Source organism: Dermacentor albipictus, chromosome 1, assembly GCF_038994185.2.
Source record: "Dermacentor albipictus isolate Rhodes 1998 colony chromosome 1, USDA_Dalb.pri_finalv2, whole genome shotgun sequence".
Classification (NCBI taxonomy): Eukaryota; Metazoa; Arthropoda; class Arachnida; order Ixodida; family Ixodidae; genus Dermacentor; species Dermacentor albipictus.
In genome coordinates this window covers 451,396,146-451,417,629 of record NC_091821.1, presented here as the reverse complement: position 1 = coordinate 451,417,629, position 21,484 = coordinate 451,396,146, and the positions used below count along the sequence as shown (strand labels likewise).

Below are 21,484 nucleotides of genomic sequence, written 5' to 3'. Positions count from 1 at the left end.
AGAAGGCCGTTAGCCCACGTCTTCATTGATTTTAGGAAGCTCGAACTGTGCTTTGTGCGACGAGAACTTAACGGTAATCGGGAACTTCAACATTTCAGAGAAGTAAAAAGTCTATTTCCTAGTGGTTTGTGCAAAGTCATTATTCAAGCACGTTATAAGGTACCAGTTACCCGCCATGGTTTCTGAATGGCTATGGTGTTGGCCTGCTAAGCTCGAGGTCGCGGGATTGATTCCCGGCCACGGCAGCCGAATTTAGATAGGGGGAAATGCGAACATACTCGTGTACTTAAATTTAGGTGCACGTTAAAGAACCCCTGGTGGTCCAAATTATTCCGGCCCCTCACTACGGCACGCCTCATAATCAAGTCGTGGCTTCGTCAAGTAAAACCATATAATTTATTTTAGGGGCACAGTAGGCTGCGTATACCAACCTGCGATTTCCTGTGTATGGCATGCCCGGTGGTGAAGTGGAAATACATATATGTTTCTTTATGTTGTTACCCTTAATTTCTCCTTTCCCCTCTGGCATCGTTTAGGTTGTTTCAACTGTTGATTGTTTTATAGCTCGACTGCCAATTTTCAGCGAACCATGCCGGTTTAGACAATCAAAGTTATTCGTGTGCATGTCTTTTTTGTTTCATTTAGTGTCGGTTAGAATAAACATTCGCCGGTGCATGGCTGAGCAATATACCACCCGTACACGTACAAACACGTGCACGTACACGTTGTACACGTTGTACACGTTGTACACGTTGTACACGTTGTACATGTTGTACATGTACAAACGGCCAATTGTTTTTGGTTGCGGTGCAACCGGTATTTTCTTTGATAGTTTTTTTACTTTCATACTGCATCCGAACAAAACAGAAACAAAAAAATTCCTGGATTTTTTGGCACCTATTTTTTTCTTCACGCAAATATGTAAAGAACCCTATATACAGCCACTAGAGAGGACGGGCGGGATACTTAGGGGGAAACTTGCCTGGGAAGAAAATAAGAAAGAAGAATACCTAATAAACCATATAGCTAGGCAAGACTCGTTAAAAAGCGAAAACTCGATAAGGCGGTCGGCCCACAGTGGCCGCTAACATGCTAAGGTCAAGGAGGCGCAGGGCACGTGTCGCAAGAATACTCTTGCTGGTAGCTAGCAGTGCCGGTGCAGCGTACAGTGAAAGTTCTACAGGAAGCAGCAGAGCCTGTTGACGGCTTCGTAACTTTCTGGCACGTGGCGACAGCTGCACATCGGTCAATCATGTGGACAAGGAGGAGAGGAAACGGAACGGCACTACGCAGACTCAGAAGGGCCGCAGACGCACAACTGCACTCCGCAAAGCGCAAACTTGTACTCGATTGAAAATTACGAAAGTAATTGAAGAGCGGGCGAAGCGCTGCGCCGACCGACTAGGCTAGCCTATGACGAAGATGGTGGGAGAGTCCACAGTACAAGTGACGAAGGGGTGGCCGCCGCTCGGCGGCAGCGCTTTGCTTACAGTTAGCACCATGCAGGTGACCACAAATCAGTCCTGTTTCTCTACAATTCTTTTCACGTTCACTAATTTCTTCGGAGGGCGCAACATACAAAGTACAATAATTATATCGTAATTTGTGCAATGACATTACGTGGCCCACGCAGCTGGTGCGAAACACAGCCGTACATGCACTTGAGCGTCCAAGTTAATAGAGACCGTTCTGAAACATTTTCCATTAAGAGGCACGCAACAAATGAGAACCTTCCAATATGAAAGAAATGCCATCGGGCGTTTCTGTTAGGTCGCTGAATGGTACACTTCAGTCAAATTACGGAGTCGAATATTACAGAAACACCTCGCGCATGGAGCACGCAATATACATACAAATAGGTCCTTAAAAAAATTCAGAACTTGAGCCCTCATTCTTTATTGTGTTCCAATACAGAGGACACCGCAGAAATTATAAGGACAGCTTCAAACAGTGCTAAGGGATGCAGGGCACAGAATCAGCACATCGAAATAAAGGTAATCCCAAATGACGGTGGCTGCGTTCATCCCTGCAGCTGGACGGCAAGTAGTAAGTTTCTAGCGAGTCCTGCATGCAAGAAGCAGCTTTGGTTTCCCTATCTCAGGAGAAGTTCTGGTTCTAGGCCTCTTTGCCGGCCACCCACCAGCCACTCCACTGAAATTTCCTTGCACGTAGGTCCACAATTCAAGGTCATGTAGCGTAGCAGCTTCTTCATAGCTGCGTCCATGGCCCAAGTGATTCATGCCACTGAAGAAAATTCTCAATAAGTCACCAATGAAAGTTTGCATAGGGCGTTTCCTCGCGCTACACTCGCGCAACGCAACCGATTCCCCTCGCTAACGAGTTACCTGGCGCAACTGCAACCACACGTTGAACTGTCGCAATACGAGTACATGGGTTATCGCGACCAGCGGTCCACATACTGGACTGTCCATTTCGGCCGCTGCTGATTGGCTAGGGCCGCTCACCTCCTCCTCTGTCATAAAGCTGCATCCAATCTGCAGCGGCCGAACCGGACAGTCCACTAGGTGGACTATTACGGAATACACCCCTGCAGTCAGTTGTCAATTTCCTTGATAAGCTTGAATCATACGCCAAACCCATTGGCGCCTCGGAAGAGTACGTCTTGTTTTGTCTTGCAATTTGCTTTTGGAGGCAAGAGAAAGGAAAACGTTCTTGCTATCCGAAATTCTAAGAAGGGCTGTTGTGCACTGATCCGCCAATAAAACGTACAGTTTATACTGTAGAGACAAGTTACCAAGCTCTGTAGTATTGTTCATGGGAGTATATTTCTTGGTGGGCAAAGTTGCTCATAAAATTTTGATAAAGCAAATTTCTCTGCCTAATAACGCCCTGCCGAAATGCAGTAGCAACACGCTATGGCGTGCAGGCTGTCGTATTTTAAACAGTATAGGGTAAATTTTAAAACGCACCATTGCCCTGCTAGCACCTAATTATTACGTCAAATCACACACACAAGGGGCTGTGCTCTCACCCATGCTATTAAATTTAGCAATGTCCAAGGCTGCAAGAAATCTGGAGAAAATTGAGGGTATGCATTATGTGGTATATGTCGACGACATAACCATATCGAGTGCCAAGGGTAATGTAGGACAGACAGAGACCAAATTACAGGAAATATTATATGTTGTAGAGAACACATTGATAGGCATGGGGTTGAAATGCTCGGCAGCCAAATCAAAACTCTTCTTCACGAAACATCGCAGAAAAGGGCGTATACCAAGAGCTTACATTCCGGAATATGAGCCAAGAGTGTGCTTATACATTAATGAAGGATGCACAATCAGACTAGTTCGAAAAAATCAACGTTCTTTGGTAGCACATAGAAGGAGCCAATGCTAACTATAGAACAATACAACATATCTCGAATAAAACAGGTGAAGTCATTAGGTTACTAACGTGAATTACCAATAGACACAGAGGCCTAGAAGAATACAGCGCTTTGAAGCTAATATACACGCCTTTTCTTTCTGTCACTCCACTTATGTGGCTGGATTACTCAAATGGAAGCAGGCAGAACTTAACCAACCTAATGTGATGTTCAGGAAGTTTGTTAATGTAGCCCTAGGGATACGCAGTAACGCTGCAACTGACAAACGCATAACTCTCGGGGTGCGTAACACAATGGAAGAAATCGCGTAGGCTCAGCTGCTAGCGCAACACCAAAGGTTGACAAAAATATCAGCTGGCAGGAACATATTACGGGCAGTAGGTGTAGAACTGAATAGATCAGGGAGCCCAATAGCGGCTGAAGTTGAAGTAGGACTGAAGTTAGGAATAAGATCAAAACGAACCTTCTCCCCAGAAATGTGCATCCAGAATGTAATATCAAAACGAGAAGGGCAAGAGCTAAAGTACTCTTGCAGCAAATGTAGCAGCAGAACCAACTGGCAGCTATAGTTGATGCTGCCTGGGTGAAACGCAGAGAAGCATTTACGTCCATGATATAAAATTATGAAGGGAAGGTGCAAGTCACTATTACTATTTTTGCCAAGGATCCCGTGGTAGTGGAACAAGCGGCAATTGTTCTAGCCACCAGGGGTAAGAAGTGGGCCTTCATATACAGTGATTACAAATTTGCTATAAAGTGTTTTGATAACGGTCACGTAGCTAGAGTGGCAGCTAAACTTTTTGAAAACATTGGAATTATGAGAACTGAAATCCGATAGTTTCCTGCGCATATGGGGAAAGTGGACAAGACTCTGGTAAACCTCAGTGAGGTTACTCATGACATGGCAGGAGGACTTGCTAACCGTGGTAGTCACACCCGAGCCATTCACCATCAAGCCAGGGAATGTAGAGATCATTTCAAAACTTACAATGACGTTACCAAATATTACTATTTAGCACGTAGGCAATTCTTATAGCCACATTCCAAACTGAACAGGGCTCAGGCAGTCTCACTGCCCTTATTGCAAACAGGTTCGTATCCAACGCCGTACCGTATTAATAAAACATATCCAGAGAGGGAGATTAAGATGGACTGCAAATAGTGTAATGGCATCATTGGAATCAGACATATGCTGGCGAGGTATCCCGCGACTCTACACAACCTCGTTGAAGAATGGACAAAGCGGGAAAAAAGGATTCAAAGCCCATTATTTCAAGACCAACTGAGGGACGTCCAGTGGGTCCATGATGTCCCTGAAGGGCTTGGCCTGACAGTTTCACCATGGAAGCCTTGGCTTAAAAAGTGGAGCCTCCGGGCCCCATTACAATAAAAGTTTTCACGCACACACATACACACGCAAAACGAAATTGTCAACAGAAGAAAGAGGCTGAAAATGGCAGCGGTTATAACGAGGCAAACTGCAATAGCAAACACATCGCGTTCTAGTTTCCCCTTGGGTCTACAGAGAAAATCGCGCGCTCGTTGGACACAGCAGACAAGCGGAACGGCGTTTCCCCTCGCATATAAACAAAACCGCTTTCACAACACCAGGCTTCATTCTTTTAATTTTTTTTCTTTAAAGGCATGGCCTACAGGGCACCTAGGGCTATTTTCCTGCTCGGGACACAGTTCCGATTTACCTGGGTGGCATGCCAGCGGATATAGCCGCACTCTACGTCCTTCTGCAGCGATTTGGAGCCCCTTCGATTTTGTAAAAGTATTTCTTCTGAGAGAGACAATCGTCCAACGGGTTCGGCACGACGGAAAGCGATTGTCTTGGCACACTGTGCTGCGGGCATTAGAACATGAGGAATTGTTTCCTCGTTGCCGCAATAGCTGCAAGCTGCGCTGTCAGCCATCCCTATGCGAGATAAAATGGGTAGCTTTACTATGTACGTCACATCAATTATTGACACGGGTTTTCGGTGGTACATGCAGAATACGTGCTTCAAGGCACTTTGTGGACCAGTATTACACTAAACCGAAGCTTCTTTAGTGGATTCGAACAGCATATTATGTTGTGGCGGTATCACTCGGTTATATAGAGTGGAGGTTACTTGTTTTGCATTACATCGGCTGCTACAGAGCTTGCCTAAGCAATTTCGTTGCATCAGATAGGCTTAGGTGTTGTGATTGGTGGTGGGGTTCGATTTAAACGGAGTAAGTGGACTGTAGACAGCACGTGCTCCAAAGGGAGCATCGGGTACCAGCGCTTGTCGGCTGCTGTCACTGAGGGAGCGCTTCCGCAATACTTTCGTTGGTGTCGTTACCTGCTGACTTAGCGCCGTTGCACTAACAAGGAAAAACGACCCCTTCTTTCAGATAATCTCACTCACACACACGTGTATGTAATATATACTCTCTCTCAATAGTTACAAAACGACATTACGCCTTTGTTGAAGTTTATTGGTGGACTAGTTGGTTTAATTTATACTGAACTAATAACAGCGTGAACTGACTAGGAGGCGACACGCACAAGCGCTCTGTTTGTTGCCTTCTCATCCCCGTCAATTCGCGCTGGCATTCGTTCGCTGTGGACACGTCAACCTAATGTTGTTACCGATATTTTTTTTTGTGGAGACATTCATAACACGAATATTGTTGAACAATTGCTTTGAATGTTCAACAACTCTTTAAGCATCATCGCTGATGCATGATGCGTTACCTTGATGTAGAATCATGCACTGGGGCTGGTTGGCCCTAGTGGACCCTTCCACTTCTTTTACTTTACTGATTGCGGACCCCGATATTGTGGTCGTTACTAACAGAGAAAACGAACCTCTTGATTCAGCTGTCATTAAGTCACCCACATGCAAACACCAATATTATATATTCTGACAGTCGGCCATTACACAGCAGTACGCCACAGCATTGTCGCTAATGATCTTTTGTTGCGAAATGCTTAACAGTAGTGTCGTTCAGTATATCTTGTGTGAACATAGAAAGAGATAAGAAATAATGGAGAACATATTGAGGTAACATTTCCCCATCTGTATATCAAGAATTAACTGACATTTCCTTAATGGAAAAATAGCAACGGCAACATGAGGTCGCAAGCATTGCATGGCGTGGTTCCAACATTCTTTTATTTCCGGAAAGCTTAACGTTCCTAATGTGCTTTGGCGAAGTGATCACTCTAGTCACCGAGCTATGCAATGTCGTTATTATTCACAGATATGTACTTCGTTCCTCTAATCATGATTGTGAAACCTTTTTGCCTGGCTCTAATACGCCTTTTGTCTAGCTATGGCAATATTGTATGCGGATATAATGCCAAACGCCTGAGTAAATTAGAACTTGGGACCTCCAAAATTCTTTGTTAAAATGGTGATTTCGTTTTAAAGATCACGCGATGTACTGCTCGCAATCGAACAGGCTCGGCACGTTCAGCATAGGAAAACGTTGAACTAATATCAGTTCAAGAGATAGTGACTGGCACAATTGCAGAATTCTTTTATAGACAATTTGTCCGAAGAAATGTGTGACTGCAGCCGACTTTTAGCGTCAATGTTCACCCAGTGTTCTGCGTCGAAAAGCGGGAGCGACGCAGGCACAGCCGGAAAGCTTCGCAGGACGCTATTGGCTCCCTGACAGTAAAAATGCTTTGTTCGTCTAAAGGCTTTTGACCTCTGCTTAGGCTACGCTAGTAGGTCCATATTGGACTGATATAAATTAATAAGCGTAGAATGAATATGAGCACCGAGTTTTATGCAAGCAAAAGGACACACGTTCCTCACTTTTGAATGTTGAAAACCATGAAATTATTTCTTTATTTCACTTCAATTCTGTTTACTATGGCATAAATGCTTAAAGTAATCGATTGTTGGCTCTCTATGTTTATTAATGTAGTGCTACACATTTCCACAATCGTTCATTTCCTTTTTGGGCAGTTAAGCAGTTGACCGGCGTGTTGAACTTTAGTTGCCTCTAAATGCGCTACTTTAGCACATACCAGATAAAATATTGCAATGAATTGAGCATGCTCTATTATCCTAAAAGTTGTCCATATAACTCGTTAAATTGCTTTCGCCATGCAATACATTCCAATTCAGTTTGTGATAGGAAAGCACTTGCCTACACTTTTTTTTCTGTGCATTTTGTGTTTGAATGATGCTTTTCACTCTGCAATTTTTTCTCTAGTTTCCCTGCTGGTTGATGTACATTGATTTCATAGTGTGTATTTATTATGTATGAATGTACTACTGCTATTCTTGTATAGTCTCCGATCATTAGGTGCTCTTCTTCTGTAAAATGTTTTAGTAGTGTCCATTGAAGTGACTTCTCGCTCACTCCTGTTAAAATCCCCATGGGGGATTGGCTGTATTCTACAAATAAATAAATAAATAAATAAATAAATAAATAAATAAATAAATAAATAAATAAATAAATAAATAAATAAATTCCAGGTTGGTTTTGATGAGTTCGTTGTATTAACCTACCAAATTTCGCTGGACATGTAATGAAATATATTTAGCTGAAGGTTTTAGCATATCAATTGTAAACCTTTCTTACTTTAGTTAAGGAACATTTTTGAGAAAAAGTTTCAAGGTACCTGCTGAAAATTGTTATGCTTGTTGTAGAGGCATTTGGCTTTCTTCTGAACCAAAATAATAATTGTGGCTTTGGACATTCCTTGAGAAAAACATTTTTTTACCTGCCCATTGAAATCACAAGCAGCCTTTTTTTGGCGAGATTATTGGGAACAAAAATGTTTCGGAGCAGACATGCTATTTTGTATTTTTTTATGGTTATATAGACTTGCGCTTACAGAGAAAATGGGGCATATGTGTGCAGAATGTGGTTTCTTCAAAGGAAGGCAGCCTAGAACGCTCCTGCAGTGTAATCTCCATAACTCCTTTCTTCCGAAAGCGTCTGGAACCCCTTGCTTTTTCTCTTGTCCATGTTTCCTCTAGTTCTTAACTTCGACAGAGACCTCAAAGCCTGTCTTAAAGATTCTGTCGTTGTCCGTCCTGCTGAGCATCGATGTCTTGAAACACTCCTGGTGTGACAGGGAGGGCCTCGCAAACATTTTTTCGAACATTCTTCTCATTATTGTGACAGCAGCACACTACTTAAATCTTCTTAATGTGGGCACTCTAACAACTTTTTGGCGAGTCGCTACACCAAGTGAAGTTGTTCGAAGAAACGTTTATTTTGAGGCTCCATTCATGGAGGCACTTTTCGAGAAAAGTATTTGGATGTATATTTTCTCAAGGCACTCGTAAAACAAACCAAAGCTGTTCAGAGCTTTCAGAAAATTGGAAAATTATGAATCGCGCAAGCGGCATAGTGATAACTAGTGGCAGCCGATGTCAACATAGACGTAAAGCCAATAATATTATCGCACTCTGTGCGGCGCATAGCATACTATTTAAAGCTGTAAACGAAACACAAAAAAGCTCTCACATGAAACCTGAAGATTCTTACATAAATACATAAAGACATAAAGACAGATTCTTACATAAAACCTGAAGATATAATGTCGGCTTACCGGCATCTCTATAGCACACAGACCTGTTAAGGAATAGCGCATTATACTTAAAGAATCTTCTTATTTATTCGATTTTGCTTGATCAAATCATTTGGTATGCACCCCTGGGCATGTTCCCATTATTGGCCAGCCTTTGAGATTGGGAATGTACCACTGTGACAAAAATGTGACACAAGCCATCCTAAAATTCTTTGAGAATAAAGTTGCGATCTTTGTGGCGGATAAACATAAACATTAAATAACACAGTACCAAATTAAACGCTATTGTACATATCGCCATGACTTATAAAAATAAATAACTAATCGGTTCCCTGAAACTTCGCTTCACATAGACTCAAAGGTGTGCATTGGATGTGCATATCATTTTTCTTTATTTCTGCGTAACATTTCAAAATTACTAATACTGATTGGGCGTTTGTACTGTTTGCTACATTCTGCATCGGTTCACATTTCCATTGTTTGCTCACCATTGTTAACCTTTTTCGCGACTGCACTGAAATCTGCAACTTTTCGATGAAGGAGAACTGTCCTGCGCTTCGAAGTTGTTGCGCCACTTCTATTCATCGCGGCAATCAGGTGAAATTCCGCCGAATCATGCTAGAAATGCGGTGCAGGAAAAATGCAAAACAGTTACAAACAACTTGCGCCCTAGCTCTGTCAAAAGAAAGGTTGGCAAATCTTCACTTTTGTTTACGTCAATTTTTCAGTACTCGGTTGAAATTGTGCAAAACAACCTGGCACACCCATAGGCTTCATCTGTGTGCTTGCCATTTTCTTATTTCTTTCTTTGAGTACTCCAAAGGCCCAAACGCTTTAAGCAGAGGAGTTGAGTGCCGCTTATTTTTTTTTTTCACACACAGAAAGCTTCGAGCAGGGGTTTGTTGAAGTTGGAAGCATCAGTAATTGAAACATCAAAAGGAAGGTAGACGATCGCAGTCATTGGTCAGGCATTATAATATCAAATTTGAAAGAAAAAAGTTGTATGGCATGTGCGAAATTCAGGTGTCGGAAAAATATGTCCTCAAAAATAGTGCCGCTGAAATATTGTCCCTGGAAAAAATTTCCTGGGAGGAAATGTTCCCGGCGAAATCTGGTTGTAGGAAAAATTACCCTAAGTAAAAAAAGAAAAGAAATGGCTCGTCGACGAACCAATCAGTAAATTAGAGGCAATGAATACGCAAATTGGGTGTGAACTGAAGTCGGTGGTGGCATGATTGGTGCGAGAGCGGCCTTTACCTAGTGGACATTAGAGGTCTCTTGTTTGTTCATGGCCGCGGCGCCTGTATTTGTTAGAGGCGGAATGTGAAAACCCTCGTGCACTTAAGGTGCAAGTTGAAGGTGAATGAGCATGTTACATTAGTCTTTAGCGACCTGCCAAGACGCGCATCAAAATCAGACTGTCGTTTTGACACGTAGCACCCTAGGTTTAAATTTGGTTAAATTAGGAAAAGCTGCATGAATAATGACAGGAGGGCAAATACAAGCGCGGTCATCGCGCAATCACACTATAAGCGCCGAGAAGCCACAGCTGGTGTCGTTATCAATAGAAAAAAATATGGCAGAACTCATCTAACGATGACGACTCTCTAGGGTAACGCGAGTAGCATCAGAGCAGTGTAGCGACAATCTTTCTGAAGTGACGTTTATTTACCACGCGGAGTGATAATTCTGAGACTTTCGTTGCTTCAGCTATATGCCACACACTCCAATATCATGCCACTTTGCTATGGCACTCGCTTGCCAATGTCGCTCGTGAGCATGGAAGCATGACGACGAATTTACGACACGGATGCAGTGACGATGAAACAAGAAAAAAAAGGAATCTTGTCAATCGAACGGCAAAAGACGTATAACGACAACGGCATGATTAGAAAGATATCGATTCTTAATTTATCACGACGGAATAGCGACGACATGGGGACAACGAGATGATGATGACTGTATGAAGACGATCTGAGAGAATGACAGCATGATGACAACCGGATAAAGAAGTGGGAATGAAAAGATGGCTCAATCAAAATGACGTGATGACGATAGAATTACAACAGACGCACTGCAGCGTCTGTGCGATGACAGCGTAATGACGACGATGGTACGACAACAGCCTCATGATCACGGCTGAATGTTGACAGCATAATTACGGTACAATGACTACAAACGAATTACTATGATTGGTCGACGAAGGCGATATGACGACAATGAAATGGCGACAATGGATGACGATAGTGGAGTGATGACGATCGTGAAACAGAAGCATGACGACGACGGTATGAAGATAATGGGACGACGTTACTGAAGTGATGACGATAACGACGGCGAAACAAAAGCTTGGCGACGGTAGCATGATGACAACAGTATGACGATGCCGGCATGACGAGAGTCAGATGTTGAAGTTACAATGATAACGACAGAAAGACCGCGAAAGCATCCTGACGATGGTGTGACAGCGAATAAATGACGAATGCCGTGCGTTGACGACGCAGTTAAGACGATAGCACGACCACATCATGAGGACAACGGAATGGCGACGAGTGTGAGTGACAATGAAGTAACGACAATTGCGCCGCGAAATCTGTATCATGACAACGGCATGAGGAGTGTCTGAGGACGAAGCTGCAGTGGCTATGAGAGCACGTCTAGGACAGCAATTTGACGATGGTCTGATGGAGGCGTGATAGCGACTGTCTCACGATAACGACAATACAAAGGTGGCATAATCAAGATTGAATGAAGACAGTATGATTAACATACAAGGAGATATAAAGATTGACGTCGATCGAACGATGAAGGCGGTATGAGTACGGTGGGATAATTAGAATGAGATCACGTTACTAAAGTGATCACAATTTAAAACGAAAGCGTGATAGCGATGGTGTAATGATGATAGCATGACGGTAGCGGGATGAAAAAGCAGGAATGACGACGATGCAACATGCTGGGCGGAGTGTCACGGATATCACGATAGTAGAAGGCATCACGACGGCACCATGACGACAGTCAGATCACGAAGCTTGAATGACGACGATGAAGAACCACAACGGCATTACTATGGATGTTTTACAACGAATGCCTGACGACTGTATGATGACGATGGCGTAATGACGACGGCATTCCGAGTGTCTTAGAACAACGCTGGCATCATGGTGTGGGTGGCGGCGCCAAGAGGGAGCCACCGTAGCCACGGTTTATATAGACCACCAGCCATATGGTGCAACGAGATATCCGGATCGGCCGACCCGCGCAAAACGATCACACTAGCGTGTTCTGTTATTGCGCTACCTGCACGTGTGCCTTCTTCTCCACCAACTTTGGAGGTGATAGCCGCGCCGCTACAGGGCCCCCCTCCTACAGCAAAACGCGACTGAAATAAAGTTCAATGGTAAAGTCCAGGTAAAATGTGCAGATGCTGTCGTCGTTGGTAGTGTTGGGTTCACGCAATCTGAGAGAGATGTACCAGCAGGCAGTACGAGCAGCGTAGGTTGTGAGCGAGGCGCAGTGGCAGTGATGCCGAGTGCGAAATCGGTACTGCCGCAGGTTCTTCTGGATTCTCGGGACTGTAGAAGTCGAAGCTCCAAGAGCACGCCATCTGGCCCCTCGGGACTTGCGTGGAGATAGCGCAAGTGTTGGCAACTCATGACGTAGACGTAGAAGTGATGCTCGAGCTGAATAAACCCGATGGCAGAGCTGCTCCTGTCGAAATTCGGTAAATCATGCATCAGCGGAAAGTGCCAGCACAGAACATGGGAAGGCTCCCCTGCCGGTGCTTGCGGCGAATTCCCCAAATGCCGTTAGCATCATGGTTGCTGTGGTCGCTGAATGAATCGCGAATGTTTTGCTTGTGGCATCGCGGTGCCTGTAAAAGTGAAATTTGCGCCTAGTGGAGCAGGTGGGAGAATCTCTGCTGGCATCGATGATGAGTGAGGTGCCCCCGAATGGAAAGCGGGGTGAAGAGGTAGTCACTGTAGCCACCATTTATATAGGCCGGCCAGCCATGGTGCAGCGATATCTCGGCAGCGGCAGACTCCCTCATGTAGAGTGCACTAGCATGTTCTATTCTCGCGCTACGTGCAATAACTTGGGCCTCATGGTCAGGGTGGAAGTCGTGACGACGACGGCCCGATAAGAGCAAAGTATCACGAGCTGGAATGACAGCAATGGAACGAACACGACGGCATCACGATCATTAGCACATGCCAAGTGGCCCATGCAGGAAGACAACTTGGGCCACTGGAATTAAGTGATAGATAGATAGATAGATAGATAGATAGATAGATAGATAGATAGATAGATAGATAGATAGATAGATAGATAGATAGATAGATAGATAGATAGATAGATAGATAGATAGATAGATAGATAGATAGATAGATAGATAGATAGATAGATAGATAGATAGATAGATAGATAGATAGATAGATAGATAGATAGATAGATAGATAGATGCTAATGAATTCCACTATTAAAGACGAAGCCTAATGTCCTCCAAAAAGAAGAGAATAAAATTTCTTCCATAGAATGGTACCGTAGTTTTGGTTGTGATGGCGTCAGTTGGCCTATAAATCCTTTTCTTACTTTTTCTTTCTTGCCATTGGGAATCAATCAATCATCATCATCATCATCAGCCTGGCTACACCCACTGCAGGGCAAAGGCCTCTCCCATACTTCTCTAACAACCCCGGTCATGAACTAATTGTGGCCATGCCGTGCCTGCAAACTTCTTAATCTAATCCGCCCACCTAACTTTCTGCCGCCCCCTGCTACGCTTCCCTTCCCTTGGAATCCAGTCCGTAACCCTTAATGACCATCGGTTATCTTCCCTCCTAATTACATGTCCTGCCCATGCCCATTTCTTTTTCTTGATTTCAACTAAGATGTCATAAACTCGCATTTGTTCCCTCACCCAGTCTGCTCTTTTCTTATCCCTTAACGTTACACCTATCATTCTTCTTTCCATAGCTCGTTGCGTCGTCCTCAATTTGAGTAGAACCCTTTTCGTAAGCCTCCAGGTTTCTGCCCCGTAAGTGAGTACTGCTAAGACACAGCTATTATATACTTTTCTCTTGAGGGATAATGGCAACCTGTGGTTCATGATCTGAGAATGCCTGCCAAATGCGCCCCAGCCCATTCTTATTCTTCTGATTATTTCCGTCTCATGATCCGGATCCGCCGTCACTACCTGCCCTAAGTAGATGTATTCCCTTACGACTTCCAGTGCCTCGCTGCCTATTGTAAATTGCTGTTCTCTTCCGAGACTGTTAAGCATTACTTTAGTTTTCTGCAGATTAATTTTTAGACCCACTCTTCTGGTTTGCCTCTCCAGGTCAGCGAGCATGCATTGCAATTGGTCCCCTGAGTTACTAAGCAGGGCAATATCATCAGCGAATCGCATGTTACTAAGGTATTCTCCACTAACCTTTATCCCCAATTCTTCCCAATGCAGGTCTCTGAATACCTCCTGTAAACACGCTGTGAATAGCATTGGAGATATCGTATCTCACTGCCTGACGCCTTTCTTTATTGGGATTTTGTTGCCTGCTTTATGGAGCACTACGGTGGCTGTGGAGCCGCTATAGATATCTTTCAGTATTTTTACATACAGTTCGTCTACACCCTGATTCCGTAATGCCTCCATGACTGCTGATGTTTCGACAGAATCAAACGCTTTTTCGTAATCAATGAAAGCTTTATATAAGGGTTGGTTATATTCCGCACATTTCTCTATCACCTGATTGATAGTGTGAATATGATCTATTGTTGAGTATTCTTTACGGAATCCTGCCTGGTCCTTTGCTTGACAGAAGTCTAAGGGCCTCCTGATTCTATTTGCGATTACCTTAGTAAATAGTTTGTACGCAACGGACAGTAAGCTGATCGGTCTATAATTTTTCAAGTCTTTGGCGTCACCTTTCTTATGGATTAGGATTATGTTAGCGTTCTTCCAAGATTCCGGTACACTCGAGGTCATGAGGCATTGCGTATACAGGGTGGCCAGTTTCTCTAGAGCAATCTGTCCACCATCCTTCAACAAATCTGCTGTTGCCTGACCCTCCCCAGCTGCCTTCCCCCTTTGCATATCTCCCAAGGCTTTCTTTACTTCTTCCGGCGTTACCTTTGGGATTTCGAATTCGTCTAGGCTATTTTCTCTTCCATTATCGTCGTGGTTGCCACTGGTACTGTATAGATCTCTATAGAACTCCTCAGCCACTTGAACTATCTCATCCATATTAGTAATGATATTGCCGGCTTTGTCTCTTACCTCATGCATCTGATTCTTGCCAATTCCTAGTTTCTTCTTCACTGTTTTTAGGCTTCCTCCGTTCCCGAGAGTATGTTCAATTCTATCCATATTATACTTCCTTATGTCAGCTGTCTTACGCTTGTTGGTTAACTTCGAAAGTTCTGCCAGTTAGAGATAGAGGCCTCTATCTGGGGTAGCCGATTGGACATTTCACACCATAGGAAATATGGCGAAGGTATTCACCGCAAAGTTACGCCATTCGGAAAGTTGATCTACCTTTCTGCATTTCGGCGATGCCATTCTGCCATTCCGTGCTTTCGCCTAGTGATCCGCAGAAAGATATTTTTCACATGGGAATTTATTACCTATGGCGATGTGCTAGATTCTATTATTGTCAGACTAGGTGAAATTACACCATTTGTTACTGCTTTCATCTCGCCTTTGGGGCCATTTTTTTCTACTTTGCACGCGAGACCAATTCTTTCGGGGTCATATTTACTGCGGCCATCTTATTCTGGGGCATCTTTCAAGATTATATTTCTTTCTGGGCCGTTCTTTCTTGAAATATGGGCTTTCAATGTAGGGTCGCTGCAAGAAGAAACGTAGGTGGGACTCAGAAGAATCAGTACTTGAAGAGAAGGCATGTAGAATGAAGCTGAAAAAAAAAGCATGTTGGCAGCGATATTCAGCGTGATTCGAGACCAGCTAGACTAGTTTGGTTACAGAGCTTGCATTTTTCGCCTCCATATCTGGTTCCAAAGCCGAAAATAGCTATGCCAGTGGTTTCCTATTTGCGAACAGGCTGTTATTTTAACGCAGATCAAAGTATTCGGCCAGTCGGGACGCTAGGATTTTATATACCGGTAGCAAATGCTATTTATTATAGGCACCGTAGAGTACGGATTCTCTACTGATCTTTGTTGTGGTGTTTTGAGGCGAAAGGGCCAATGAGGACCAGCTTCGTTGTGATCTGCGCAGGTGTTTTCTGAGCGCTATTCGCACGGCACCTAATCAGCCGCTAGCGACGCCTAATCCCTTAATTGAACTGGTATATCTGTCTTGTGATCTCTCCTGCGCAGGCCTTCTTAATACTTGCGAAAGATATGAATTTAATAAATTCTGAGCGTTTCATATGCCAATAGAGCGATTTGATTTTGAGGCACGCCGTAGTGAGGGACTTCAGGATAATTTTGAACACCTGGCTATTTAACGGGCACCCAATGCGCGGTAAGCGAGCGTACTTTCATTTCGTCCTTACTAAAATGCGGTCGCCGTGACCGCGATTAAATGCGTGTTTTCGGGCTGAGTAGCGCAACGCAGCAGTTATAACGCCACCACGGCGGTCAGGGTACGACTTCCGCCAGGACATGCAGAATCGTTTCCTTTACCGATTATATTACAGTAGAGACGCTGGACTGCGTGTGAGAATTCACTATGGCACGCTCATTGTCAGACTTGACGTCCCTTACAACCTGCCCTTACGAAACGTTCGTCAACGCTCGTCACTAGAAAGTGAGAAACACTACAAACTGATTTTTCGAATTGGTTGCTGCCTTGCTAGTGTAATAACAAGCACTACTTCACGAGTGACAACAACGAACGCTTTAGCTTCTGTGCTACTAAAATGTCACCAGGACTCTGGTGAAGTATATAGTGTGCTGGAATTATCATCTGTTTTGCCACCATGACAGCGTTGTACGAAGATTACTAGTGTTTTGAAGTAAATATGAATATTTGAAGGTTGCACGAAACGTTTCTTACTATATATCTATACTGATAGAAAGCAAACTTTAGAAAAGGGATAGTTTTATCGCAGTTACGCGATCAGGTTTCACTGTTCTCTAAAACAGGCTACGCATTATTGCGTAGGCACTTAAAATACATACGATTGTCTCGGTCGAAATACCGTGATCTATCAGAAAGCCGCGTACGCATATTTAAGTACACAACTGCAAGGGATCGGCACGGTAAGTCTGGATGAGTGCTACTATCATAATGTCGAGCAAAAAAGAACTGAAATGACCGCCCTGCGTAACGCTGCAGAGGGCGCAACACTGTAAATTAGCGGGACAAGTAAACTGTAACTAAGCCGTTGAGGCATCTTTGCTCGTCAAGAAGACCAATCTGCCGGACAGAAAACTCTAGCTCCTCAGAAATATACGTCACTGGTTCAACATATTAAGCTCCTTAACAGTGAGCACGCGTGTAACGCTATTGTATACGCGGAAGTTTGATCCGCTGAAGAGACTACTGAAAAGTGTATGAGGTGTTGTTCTCTTTGCAATGACCCGCCATGGTTGCTTAGCGGCTGTGATACTGCGCTGCTAAGCACGACGTTGCGGGATCAAATAAAGCCACGCCGACCACATTTCCATAGGGGCCAAATGCAAGAACACCCGTGCGCTTAGATTTATGTGTGCCTGAGAGAATCCTAGGTGTGCAAAATTAATCCGCAATTGCCCAATATGGCCTGTCACATAATCAGATCGTAGTTTTGGCACGTGAAACCTCATGATGTACTTTTCTTTATTATTACTACGATTTCACGAGAATGAATACAATATAGTAGCGAAATATATCCGCAAATTGTCCAGTGTACAAAAAATAGTTCTTGCAATTGGCAAGTCTGCCGTAAATAATTTTTTACAATGAAAAATCAGCAGTACAGGCAGTGAAATCTGATTTTTCGAAGCTACAATAAGTTTGCAAGACAAGATCTAACTCCTTCTGCCCAAGATTCAGAAATTTGACGAGCATAGCAAGCTCTCGCGTCATTATACCTTTAAAATACTAGCCACAAAAGATGCCTCTACAAAGATCCACACCGAGGCAAATTATAGAAGTTTCATAAGATCAGTAACAGCCTTTGAAAGCTGTAAGAATCGCAGAACCGTACCACCAAAACTTCTTAATCCTCCTCTTCTTACAAAGAAAAATGCCTTTCTTAGGCGCACCACTCGTCAAACCACTTCAGGAACCTCACGGTTAGGAGAACAAGGAAGCCCTTGAATCAATTAATCTTCCAGTTTTCTCCGCGAACTGTCATATCGCGATGGAAAAAGCCTATATCGACGCGCAGATTTCTTGCGCAGCTGCCAAAGCGTCATACACAATTTAGCACTTCGTAACTGGAACGAAGCGCAGATGTTTATTATATTTCGTTGCACTTGTTTATAGTTTCGAGGCGCTCAAGTATCTCGTCTAGACGATGCGAAGAGGCGACGAGTGGTGGTCGACGAGAAGAGTCTTATTTTTTACAGTTTCTGTGATAGCTGAATGTTTTGGAAGGCTGCTGCCATGTTTTATTCCTGTCTTTATCAATACCTGAAGGGAAAGCTGAAACTTCTTAACGCAATTTGCATTGATCGTGCCTTCTTTTTAATAATTTAGTTCTTGAAAGAAAAAACGCAGTTTGAATATGAACGGGAGTTTAAGCTTGATACCCTCGCCCTTCGACAACTTATTTTAGCTTAGGATAGAGGGGAACAGTGTACAAAAGCAATATTATCAAAGTGAAGAGATGAGGAGAACGTGAAAGTGCTATTTCACTCTTCATAGGTAATTCTGAATGTAATGTCTAAATGAACGGTAGGGACTTCGGCGTCAGTAGGCGTTTGATGTGTTGCGACAACAAGTACCCGAGCACATTTTTTTATTCAAGTACGCACATACGGGCATTACATAGGAGTGTTACAATAAATTAGTGATAGATGCAGTATACGCATTTAAACGGATAATGCATGCTAAAACAAAAAGAACACAAGCGGAAAACTGGAACAAAATAGTAAGAGCAATACAACGACACGTCCTAAACATTGAGGGTACCTATAGAATTAAAATGGGTGCTACTCAATATGACCGTTACTTGTTCACTTCATACAAACAAGAATGCTTGCTTAAAAGGTACACATACCAGCAGATACTGCATGAAACAATGAAAAGCGCAAAGACCCAAAATTTTGGGCAGTACAAGTGACTCTGTGCTAACATAGAACAAAACAGTTTGCGCAAGGAACATCAAAATATGGGGAGGAAATAAAAATAGAATAAGAGTGAAGTAAGAAAAAAAAGCGCACACTAACACAGTGATGCCTATAACAAATGAGCAACGTTAGTACGTTAAAATAGTGTTGTAGTTTTGCTTGGAAATCATCGTGACTTAAAGCACACATGATTTCATTTGGTAACATATTTCAGTGATATACCGTGAGAAAGAGGGACGAGTGGCTCAAGTAGTTAGTGCGCGCGAGAACGGGCTGCATCAAGGCTCGGGAAAATAGGGTGGGCGGGCCTGATGTGGCATGCGCTGAAAGACAACCCGCAGTGATACAGCTTGTGAAAATGGGAAAGCAGTCCTATCAGCCTTCGGTTTTCTAGCGAGGGTAGATTTAGATTTGTTTTAATGTTAGTGATGCTAGAAGTTCATGAGTAATCTTTCGTGATGAATCGGGCTGCCTTGTTTTGGACTGACTCGAGCTGGTTCATGAGATACGACTGATGCGCATTCTAACTAAAAGACGCGTACTCCATTTTCGAACGAACCAGTGTCGTATAGGCTAATAATTTAGTGGACTTATTTGCCGAGTAAAGGTTACGCCTAATGTAGCGAAGGGTTTTAGACGCGCTGCTAGTAATCGCTTCGGTATGATGATTCCATGAAACATTTGAAGACAAATGTATTCCCAAGTATTTTATTGTTTGCGCATGTGCGATACTAATGCCGTTCATCGTTTAATGGTTAAGCCTCGGGTTACTAGATCTAGTGAAAGCTATAGCCTTAGTTTTTGAAGCATTTATTTCCATTTGCCACTGTTTACACCAGTCGGTATTTTTCGCGAGGTCAGATTGCAAGATTGCAGTGTCGGAAGAGTTAATCATTCGGCTATAAACTACGCAATCATGTGCAAATAGTCTTATTGTAGAGTTAATATTATTGCTCATGTCATTGACGTATAGCAGGAATAAAATTGGTCCCAAAACAGAGCCCTGCGGCACTCCGGATTTTACTAGTAATTGCGGAGAATAAAATTCATTGGTAGTTACAAATTGGTACCGCTTAGTTAAAGATTTGCTAATTCGATTCGTAATCCTACTATTTGTATTAAAATACTGAAGTTTCAATAATAAACTGTTATGAGCTGCCTTATCAAAAGCCTTCGCAAAATCTATAAATATGGCGTCAATTTGTGATGAGTCGCTATAGCTTTGTGCCGGTTAGAGACTAGGTCGAATAACAGCGTCTCACATGAGCGACCCTCTTGGACCCGGTGTTTGTTAATGAAGAGACGATTGTGCTCGCTTAGGTATTTCATAATTGCTGATGATATAATGTGTTCTAATAGTTTACATGGAATACTGGTCACTGAAATAGGTCTGTAGTGAGGACACGACCTTCCTGGGTATGCCATGTGTGGCTCAGCCGTGTCTGGCGAAAGGCGGATCCTGGGGATTTTGCCGATGCCGGGTGTTCGGACCGGTGTTATAGGTGTTCGGACCTATAAGGCCGCCCGGCATAGGCAACAAACCTCCTTGGCTTCTGTTTCATGTCGACGGCGCCTCCAGTGTGACCCATCTGGAGAAAATAGGCAGTCGACGTTTCTAGTCCTCCTCTTCAATCTTCGTCTTTCTCTCTTACGTTTTTCTCTCCCCTGTCTTCTATTGCCTTCTTACTCCAGAGTATTTGGGTGGCAAGGGTTCACCTTATGTGGCTAGCCAACCTCCGGCATACCATATTAGGTTGGTTATAACAATGGCGTACAGCTGACGGTTGGAGGACCGGTCCTTGACAGGTCCTCCAGCGTCCCCTCATCGGTGTGTATGGTGGAAGGATGGTGGTGCTGCCAAAAGATTCAGCTTTACATATGACAAGTTAATTCCTGCTCTCTCCCTGATCGCCCTCAGGAACGAGGGCACACTGAATAATGTTTCATGTTTTTTGGCCAAAATATTGACAATATTCCACGATTTCATGTAATATATTGAGAGAAAAAAGAAATGGCAGCGGGCACGATCTCATCTTTTGCGGTCGCGAAAGCACTTATTGAAAGTCTTGGCTCAGGTTTCAAGGTCTTCAAGTTGGCAAGCGGTAATCTCTCTCTAGAGCTGTGCGTAGAGAAGCAACATGAAAAGCTGTTTAATCTAGTGTAGTTCGGAGATCTTAGTGAGAATTACCCGTCACCGCACTATGATCATCACCCATGGAGTCGTTTCCCATTCTCATTTAATTGTGTTCATTCAAGCCTAACTACTACAAGGCTGGCGCTATCAGAATGTGATCAATATCAAGCGGATTAAGTTGAGGCGTGATTCTAAAGGAATCGAAGCAAAGCACTTGGTTCTAATTTTC

At 43.5% G+C, this 21,484-nt stretch overlaps 1 long non-coding RNA gene across 1 annotated transcript in view; it reads right to left on the bottom strand.

Moving 5' to 3' along the window:
- LOC135911077 (uncharacterized) overlaps window positions 1-21,484 on the bottom strand; it is a 357,016-nt gene that overhangs the window by 297,795 nt on the left and 37,737 nt on the right. The window lies entirely within an intron of this gene.